The following is a 10,656-nucleotide window of genomic DNA, read 5'->3' on the forward strand; positions in this document are numbered from 1 at the left end:
GTAGTGGGTTCGATCTTACGGTGCTTGATCCCAGTGACAGAAGGGGAACCGACATGTATGTATCGTTGCTAGTAAGGATAAAACGATGGGGTCTATCTCTACATAGATAGATCTTTTATACATCATGTCATCGTTCTTATTGCATTACTCCTTTTCTCCATGAACTTAATACACTCGATACATGTTGAATAGCGGTCGATGTGTGGATTAATAGTAGTAGATGTAGGCAGGAGTCGGTCTACTAATCTTGGATGTGATGCCTATATAATGTTCATTGCCTGGATATCATCATGATTATTTGAAGTTCTATCAATTGCCCAACAGTAATTTGTTCACCCACCGTTTGCTATTTTTCTCGAGAGAAGCCACTAGTGAAACCTACGGCCCCCGGGTCTCTTTCTCATATTATTTGCCTTTGCGATTTACTTTTCCTTTGCATTTATTTTCAGATCTACTAAACCAAAAATACTTTGCTACACTTTATTTTATTTGCGATCTATTTATTCAATCAATTACAACTTTCTCCCGTCCACGCACCAATTTCTGGCGTTGTTACCTGAAAGGGATTGACAACCCCTTTAACACGTCGGGTTGTGAGTGGTTGTTATTTGTGTGCAGGGGCTGTTTACGTTGTGTTGCTTGGTTCTCCTACTGGTTCGATAACCTTGGCTTCATCACTGAGGGAAATATCTGCCGTCATTATGCTGCATCATCCCTTCCTCTTCGGCGGAAATATCGACGTAGTCCTAGCCGACATCAGTGGCCTCCTCATGGCTCTTCTGACATGCACTCCAAGTCTCCTAGGTGTCTTCTGGTCCAAGAAAAATCATCGCAAAAGTTTTATTCCATTTGGACTCCGTTTGGTATTCCTTTTCTGCGAAACTATAAAAGAGGAAAAAACAAAAACTGGCACTAGGATCTAGGTTAATATGTTAGTCCCAAAAATCATATAAAAACATATTAATGCATATAAAACGTCCAAAACAGATAATATAATAGCATGGAACAATAAAAAATTATAGATACATTGGAGACATATCAACTGTCAATGCTAAAATAGATTGCCTTAAAGAAACTGTCATTGTTAATTTTGGTGATGTGTCTCATGAGTTTAATTTCTCTAAGTTTGTTAGAAAGCATCATGACAAAGAATCACCTAGTAAAGATGAAATAATTGGTCTTGGTTCTATTGCCGTACCTCCTACTGATCCACTAGAACAATATTTGCTAGACCATGAAAATGATATGCACTTGCATGAAAGAAATGAAATAGATAAAATATTCTTTGAACAACAACCTCTCCTTAAACACAATTTGCCTATTGACATTACAAGAAACCTATTAATTCATGACAGTTTGAGTCCGTCATCGATCAGGGGAAAATCATCGTGGATGTACTTCGATGACGGATTTGAAATATGTCATGTATCACACATCATAATTTGACACTGTAACCTCCCACTATGGATTTTGACCATCACGGGTCTGCCCCTAGGCCCGCTCAGCCCAAACTAGGCTCGGGCCTCTATGACAGAACAAGCAGTCATAGAAATACGCCATGTAGGATTTGAATTAACTGATTGGAATGACGTGGCTGCCTACATGTACATTATTTGTCGTCACATGAACCGTCATGGATTTAGAAGCTATTTAAATTTTGTCCATCCAATTATCCCATTTAAATTCAGTGCAATTTTGAGACAACACTTTTTTAGCATAATGCATCACACTGATCATAATGTCAACTTCGACCCAAGATAATGTATTTCCAAAATGACATATAGTACACAAATCATGTAGTATTTATACAAGCATCCATCGGTACATGCAATACATCAGTTTACAAAATCCTTAGTAAAATGATAATTTGCAACATTAGTTGACAAAATACAAAAAAGATCAAAGTTAGGAACTAGCACAATCTAGTTTACATCAACAACACATAAAAGTTTCTTAAAGCCCCTTAGTTCCACCTCATAGCTCATTCTGTTAGTTCTCTCAAAAATGTTGCTCTCCATCAAATTCAATGTAATGCAATACCTACAGACAGGATTAAGCACATCAGAAGCATCAAGGGAAATGGATTAGGAAGGAAAACATCAAGGAGGAACAAAAATCTTACAGATCAGGGGAAACTATCACAACAAATAGCGTGGTTCTGGGCTTGGTAGGTACTGTCCTAGAAGCCCTAACAAAACTATCTTCAATGATTCAAATCAAGATATCTTAGTTAGATGATCAGATGCGAGCTTCACATCATGTCCAGAACATGCATATTGTCTACTCTCGCAGAAACAACCAGTACGGATAAATGTCCTGAAAGTTTCTTAGAATAAGTACATTATAAGATGTTAGTAACATAATAGCCTTGCCTAAAAAGTTCCAGGTCCACAAAATATATTACCAATCATGGTTCATGAGTTCTAATTTTCACAAATATCGGGCAAACAATTTCACAAACTAAAGATTGGAACGACAACCTGGTGAAATAAATTTATCAAAACTCAATGGAGTGACCGTGTTAGAGGTCTGAATGTAACAATGATTTCCAACTCCTCGTGCATTCTAAAAATCTATTGAGATATGTCATTATGTGGGAAAGGACAGATCCTCTACTAAGAAAAATGAGAACCATAAAATGTATTTAGTTTCCATGACTACAAGCAAACAATCTAGTTCATTTGCTACCAAGATTTTGCTTGGAGAAGGTAATAAAAATGGCACTAATGATTATCATTTTAATATCTTGTTGTCTGCTACAACAATCCAGCCAAGTCTCTCTACTAGATAAGAGAACAATCTTTGGTCAGCTCACTTTATATGGTATAAATGTACTTAACTCACATATGTGCAAAGCAAATGAAATGAGCTTGTTTGCCAACAAGCTGGGATAGTATCCTGTGGAAAGCAAACAAAATGAACACATGACAAGTGCAATGGGAATAAGGGAGGAGGATTCCTTCAACATTTGTGGCTGAGGCCGACAACACCTTCGCCGGAGCTAGCCCAAACCAACCCAAACGGCCTGATGAACCACTTCTCTATTCTACAATGAACCCATTATCTATTCTACAGTCCTTCCTACACATTCATAAATGGATGGAACAAGTATTAACCTATAAAGAAGTGACCTGAATAGCAGTTATGAACCAACCATATAATTTGTGGATTTTTCAGAGATTATAACATCTAAAGAAGTGTCCTAAACAACAGTCATGCAACATCTTTTTTACATGTTTCTTCAACATTTTGCTTCCTAAAGTACACATTCTAAAGTACACATACTTATTTCTCTTGCGTAAAAATGTATGTTCACATGATATTTAGAACTACAAGAGGGAAATGATCATAGAACTGTTGTTTGTAGGTTGCTATTATTGTATATATATATTTGATGAACATTATTTGGCATCACAAGTTGACCACGGACAAAGTATATATATTTTATGAGTCTATATTTATTTGTGTTAAGAATCTATTTTTGTATGTTCATTTGAGATCTTTATGATTTCAAGCAATCATCTACTACACTTGTAGTAAGGAAGTGTACATGTACAACTCTGTTTGCGGACATGCTACTTTTACTTCTATCTGAGGATTGCATTTAATATTATTTTGGAAGATAACACCAACAAAATATCTGGATACTGCACTAGTACGTACATGGTAATTCAAATGTAAACACTCAAACCAAAGTATCATATAAAAGGAGATTATATTTCACACAAACTTGACTGAAACTAAATCAGAAAAAGCCATGTAAACAAGACCACGACTAGAAATATGATGTGCCACTTTCAGGTATTGGAATTTTGAAACAAGAAAGGCATTGAGTACATGACAGCAACCACGGACATGGAGTATAGGAAGAATTAGGGAGGAGTTTTGTTCAAAATAAAAGCCAAGGAGCGGCTGTGTATAGACTCATCGACGCATACAGATGGGGAGTGATCATTTACTACAGGTACCATCTCGATCTAGACACTGTGACGCCCTGATAGTTAAGCTACAATAACCCTCTGCTAATGATGCCATGTCACCCCTGTTACTATTGTTAATCTTGCGGTGAATCAAGTCCCATTCAAATTCAAATTCGAATAAAAAGTGAAATTCTAAACTTCTCAAACATGAACACTAAAATGTTCTAAATGTAGCAAATAAATCATGGGTAATATTGGTGGAGAAATCAAACTTTTATAAAGTAGCCAAATGCTCTAAAATAAATAAACGATGGCTTAAACTATTATTTTAATGCCTTTAAAATAGTAGATATGTTCTAACTAAAATTATTTGGGTACCAAACTTTTGCTGGCAGCAGTATATTTAGAAGAACTAATTTAGATTCTAATTATATAATTTAAAATTTTAAAGTAAATTGGAAAATAGGATAAAATAGAAAAGAAAGACAAACATAAAAGTAAAGTAAACAAAGAAAAATATATGAACCCCTCCCCCTCGACTGGTCCATGACCCATTGGCCAAGCGACCGGCCGACCTAGCCGACCCACCCCGCATACCCCTGGCCTACTAGGCCAACCCCCTCCCACCGCTAACCCTAACTCCCCCGTCCCGATCCCCATCTCTCACTCGTCTCCCTCCCAACGCCGCCACACACCCAACACCCCCAGCACCAGGGCAGACAGGCCGGCTGTCGGTGTCAAAACCGGCAGATCTCGGGTAGGGGGTCCCGAACTGTGCATCCAAGCATCAAGGTTAACAGGAGGCAGGGGACATGATGTTTGCCCAGGTTCGGGCCCTCTTGATGAAGGTAAAACCCTACGTCCTGCTTGATGGACTTTGATGAGTATAGGGGTTACAAGAGTTGATCTACCACGAGATCGTAATGGCTAAACCCTAGATGTCTAGCCTGTATGATTATGATTGCCTCTATGGACTAAACCCTCCAGTTTATATAGACACCGCAGGGGGCTAGGGTTGTACAGAGTTAGTTTATAGAGAAATGCATCTTCATATCCGCACGCCAAGCTTGCCTTCAACGCCAAGAAGAGTCCCATCTGGACACAGGAGAAAGCCTTCTATCTTGTATCTTTGCAGCCCATTAGTCTGGCCCATGTTACATAGACTGGACACCCGAGGACCCCCTAATCCGGGACTCCCTCAGTAGCCCCTGAACCAGGATTCAATGATGATGTATCCGGCGCGCAAATTGTCTTCGGCATTGCAAGGCGGGTTCCTCCTTCAAATACTCCAAAGTAGTTGATCCACAAGAACTATGTCTGGATCTGTTTTAACAGTCACAATATCGCTGCCACAAGGGCATAATACTTAATCAAAAAACACGATATGTCTTTGCTGACAGCTTTTGCTGGTGAGACGTTACGTCTGGCCTCTTTATTATTTCGAATCGGTTTTCAATCTCCCATTTCGCGTTTCGAGACGCAGCCTCCAGTGACACGTCTTGTCAAAACAGAGATCGTGTCCTCTAATCGCGGGATCTTCATCAATACAGGTTTGGGTAATCCAACCGTGCCATCCACACCACCCCTCGGGAATAGGCGAGTTTTAAGGCTCGTGGGGGGCGCTTTATATTACTGCCTTTATAAGGAGATAAGAATCCACCTTTTCACCCTGCGCCTCCTTCTTCCTCAGTCCATCCACCCTCAAGCTTCAGAGCCCAAGCTTCGCCCCTCTCGTCCCCAGAAGGCATTCAAGCCATGTGTGGATCTGGAGCGCAGGGCAGGTGGATGGCCTCCTCCGTCACAGAGGGGGACATCAAGGAGCTCCGAGAAGCGGGGTATTTGGCCAAGGAAATCGCCCATCGGCTTCCGGCCAAAAAACAGATCGTCCCTACTCCGGAGCCCGACGAGAGGTTAGTATTTATCCCTCATTTCCTCGGCGGATTAGGGTTTCCCCTCCATCCTTTTGTCCGCGGCCTTATGTTTTACTACGGGCTAGATTTCCATGATATAGCTCTGAATTCCTTCCTCAACATTTCGGAGTTCATCGTCGTATGTGAGGCATTCCTCCGCATCCCTCCCCACTTTGGCCTATGGCTCAAGGTTTTCAATGTGAAGCCAAAAGTGGTGGACGGTCAACACGCGGAGTGCGGAGGTGCCATGGTGAGCAAGCTTCCAACGTTACTTGGCCAAAAGGCACCTTCGTGGAGACCGTGAAGGGGAGGCAGTAGGTGTGGTTCTACGTCATAGAACCCCGTGACTCCACATGGGCCACTCCTCCCGAATTCAAGTCCGGGCCTCCACTGCGGCTAACATCCTGGCTCAACAAGGGCCTGGACTGGGCGTCATCCGACAAGGTGACGATGCTGCAGAAGCACATCAAGATATGGTAGACAAGAATACCAGTCTCGCCAGCGTAATCCAGGTAATTCTCTTTCACCGGATTCTCCCCTGCCAAAACCGGACTCGGCACATGTGGGAGTTCGACCCGAACGGTCACCGGACTCTGCGGCGATTCTTTAGCACGGAGCACGGAGACATGTGGAAGTTGCTGTTCAAGACCCAAAAGACATGGCCAGAAATGATCGAGGGTCTTGGCCTTGACTGTACTCACACATCATCTCCCGTAAGTTTTTATGATAACTTTATTGTTTGCCAATCCAAGGGGCTTACTAAGCTTTCCATTCTTCCCACTGGGATGGACGAAGAAGGCGGAGTAGATTCACTGTCCGGCTCCTCTACCCGAAGACCCAGCCATCCCTCTATTAACGAGGATGCTGGTTCCGGCATCATATCAGGCGCCGGAAAAGCGGGCCAAGAAGAAGGGCAAGGAGGCCAAAAGCGGTCTCCGCCATAAAGGTGCTTCGGACGTAGTGTCCGAAGACACCGAGACCCACTTCTCCCTTGACGAAGATGAAGGGGAGGAGGAACAAAGTGAATCTCCCCTTAAGAGGGGAAGAAGAAAAGGGTGGCTTCCATGGATCTGGAGGCGGAGGCATCCAACAAAGGGAGAATCTCCCTCACGGATGACTCTGAATCGGACACCGATGAATGGCGCCCCAGGACGAAGCCCCTGGCTGGATCGTAAGTACCCCAAAGGCACTTGTACTTATATATCTATTCGGCTTTCCACTTTATGATCTTTAAAATACTGCATTACGCGCTGCAGTCCGGCTCACGTCCTCCCCCAACAATCCTCATCTTTGGGGAATTCACTGGATCCAAACGTGAGGGACAGCAGGTCGCCTCCGCCGGCCTCCTCCCCCAAAGCTACGGATAATGCCTAAGTGTTGTCCTGAAGGACCCTTCCGGGTCAGTGGAAGGTGCGGGGAGCTTCCACGGTGGCGCTAGAGGGCGATATCCCTGCTACCGAAAACATGGGGGAATCGACCCCATGGAGACTGACGACAGCGGTACAATTCGAGCCCCAACCGAATATCATTTCGGAGACCTATATGGCTCCAAAATCAGGTGGGCAATGTCCTTCAAAAGAAGGGGGTGCACAAATCCCACCGGCAACCTCAGTCAATCCGGAGGCGCTGGATACTCTGGTGGAAGCACTTTAAAGTGCCATCATTGTTGAAGAACATCGTACCCTTATCGGTACAGTGATTGAAAGGGTTCGGTCTGCCAAAAGTGGATTGAATGAGGCCTATACTAGCCTTCTTAGAGGCTTTGAGGTACGTAATATAATACCTTTTGGCTATATGAGAAAAAGTGTCTGTGTATAGATAGTAGCCCCTGAGACTCTATTCGGTTTTCACAAGGAAAGGCCGAAGAGAGTATCTAATGTCTCAATCAGGAGATTAACACACATATCTATTTGAACCAAGCAGGCTGGGACGCAGGCGTCATCTACCCAGGCCGCCGAAGTGTCTGAGCTAAGGCAGAAGTTAGTGGAAAATCAAGGTATGTGATACCGAAAATGCTCTTGAAATAATATAAGCAATAATTTTCCATCTTAATGAGTCTTATAATTTTGCTCATAGCTGACGCGTCTGAGGTCGATACCCTCAAGAGCGTGCTGGCCGAGGCCAAGAAAGAGGTGGAGGAGGAACAAGCCGCCCGCCTAAGACATGAGTCAAGGGTGGAGGAAGTCCAGCAAGAGCTCAAGGATGCTATAAGAAAATGTGAGTCCTTACTCCTTAGAGCACAAAATTTCGGATCAAAAATCCGAACTTGCTAAGGCCCTCCAAAGTGCTCAGGAGGCTCGGACTGAAGCCCAAAACGCCTGCCGGGAGATCTAGGAGGCGAAGCAAATTGCGGTTGGTAAGACCTTTAACATGCAGAGCAAATTTGCGAGGAAAAAATATCTCTTACTGACCCGGATTTGGAGTTCTCCAGGAGAGTTTGCGGACGTGCCCTGGAGTGTTGCCGATGCTGTGGAGTTCTTCCGAGCTGAAGAAGGGAGCTCGACAGAAAAGCTATTCTGGTCGCAATACCATGCGCCTCAGCATCCCATGCCCCTTAGCGACTAGATGAAGTAGTTGACCGAACTGCATAGGGTGGCCGGATTGGCCATGAGGGATTTTATAATCCACCTGTGGCCTGCCGAACCCATACCCAACAGCTACTTCGGGCTCATGAAGTGGCTGGTCAGTGCCTGCCCCCGGCTTGATGCCGTGAAGTGGTTAGTCTGCATCGAAGGTGCGCGGATGGCCTTGACCCACGTCAAAGTGCAATGGGCGAAGATGGACGCCGTCAAGCTCGCAACCAAGGGACCTCCTGCAGGCAAAGAGCACCGTACGCCGGAGCGGTATTTCAATGATGTCCTAGAAGGATCCCGCATTGTAGAGGGCTAGTGTTCGAAGGACATCATTTTTGAATGAATGTATCCTACGTTGTCCAATCATGTACTATGAAACAAGGCTTATGTATGATGTGCTGCTTGCTTTATTTTAAAATATTTTCCTCCTGTGCGGCCGTTTACGATATTTGAGAGTTGGCCAGTCATCGGACTCATCCCCCATGTAGGTAGTACGGGGGTGTTCACGATAGCACCTAAACACACTTCACCTAGTGTCTTGGTCTGTGAAGGAGGTGTTAGTGCAGCGAACCTGGCAATCAGACTATATGGCTTTATCGTTCTCACTTAGCCATAGGAGTGTTATAATGGCAGTATAGGTGCAGCCCCTAGTATTGTTCGGTTATCCAAACTTGGGCGATGTGGATGCCCGACCGATTGAAGGCCGACCTGTCGCGTAATGCGGAAAAATTGCAAGAGATTTATACTTAGTCACCGAATAGCTGACAATCATTTTTCGGCTTCCTCTACTAAGGTGTCTGTCCGGATGAACCGGAAACACAATTGCAGTAGTTCTCCCTTTACTACCTTAGCCGAACAAGTGGAACGTAAGGTAGTAACCACAGGAGCCGGGCAACCCAAGTATTGACCAAAGACATGATTCGGAGCCGATGCATATAATGCTATATTCGGGACACCGAATTGCACTGTGAAAGTGTTTGGACTTTGTTTAGTTTAAAAAATAACGTATGTGGCTCAATAGAGCTCCTAGCAATTTTAGTCGTACCGAGGTGTACATGACAATCGGACAAAAACCGGGAGACATAGATTAAGAAATAGGCCAATACCTCATAGGTTGGGCTAGAAACTGTTTCCATTATAGTCTGATTGATACGTGAAAACATATACATGCCGAGCATAGGGGAAAGTGTGTATGTTTCCTGAAACCGGATGAGGTGATCTTTAAAGACCCTTTAGGTACTCTGCCACGCGTCTACGCTGCTTTTTCCCCTTGGCGTATTGTCCTTCAAGAGGATCATCGATCGGTGTTTTCATGACAGGCCTCGAAAAGAGGCCTTGGTACCGTCGAAAAAGGTGACGTTGGTTGTAAGGAACCTGAAAAAATAAAAATAAAAAAGGAAATATGAGTGTCCAGATAGGGTCTAGCCGTATTGTGGACTTTATCTTTATTATGCCTCCATCCTTTCCCATGGTATCTTTAGTGCGTAATTATGCACACGTGGTACATATGCCACAATTTGTAGGGGCTGAGATGGAGGCCGAATTGCTAATCGAGCTCCTGACGAGCTGGACTATCGTACTGTGGGGTAGTCCGGGCTCGTTTGACAGTGTCCGAATCTTGCCCGCCGATGTAATAGTCAGCTTGATAAGGCCGCCCTGTACTTCTGCTGCCAAGGCCGCGGTGTGCTCCTCAGTAGGAGGGAGCGCTCCATGTTTCCGTTGACCGTTATAACGCCGCGTGGTCTGGGAATCTTGATTTTGATAGGCATAGTGTGGGACCGCATTAAAGCAAGCGGACGCGGTTCGTCCGAGCAGTGCATGGTAGCCACTGCGAAAGGGGACGATGTCGAAGATCAAGTCTTCTCTTTGGAAGTTGTTCGGCGAACCGAAGACAACCTCCAATGTGATTGAGCCCGTGCAGCGGGCCTCTACACCGGGTATTACTCCTTTAAAGGTAGTTTTGGTAGGCTTGATTCTTGAAGGATCAATACCCATCTTGTGGACTGTGTCCTGATACAGCAGGTTAAGGCTGTTGCCGCCGTCCATGAGGACTCGCGTAAGGTGGAATCCGTCAATGATTGGGTCGAGGACCAGTGCGGCCGAACCTCCATGACGGATACTGGTCAGATGGTCCCTGCGGTCGAAGGTGACCGGACAGGCCGACCATGGGTTGAATTTTGGGGCGACTGGCTCTATCGCATAAATGTCCCTTAGCGCGCGCTTGCGTTCCCTCTTGGGGATATGAGTGACGTA

This window comes from Triticum dicoccoides, chromosome 3A (assembly GCF_002162155.2).
Source record: "Triticum dicoccoides isolate Atlit2015 ecotype Zavitan chromosome 3A, WEW_v2.0, whole genome shotgun sequence".
NCBI classification, from domain to species: Eukaryota; Viridiplantae; Streptophyta; class Magnoliopsida; order Poales; family Poaceae; genus Triticum; species Triticum dicoccoides.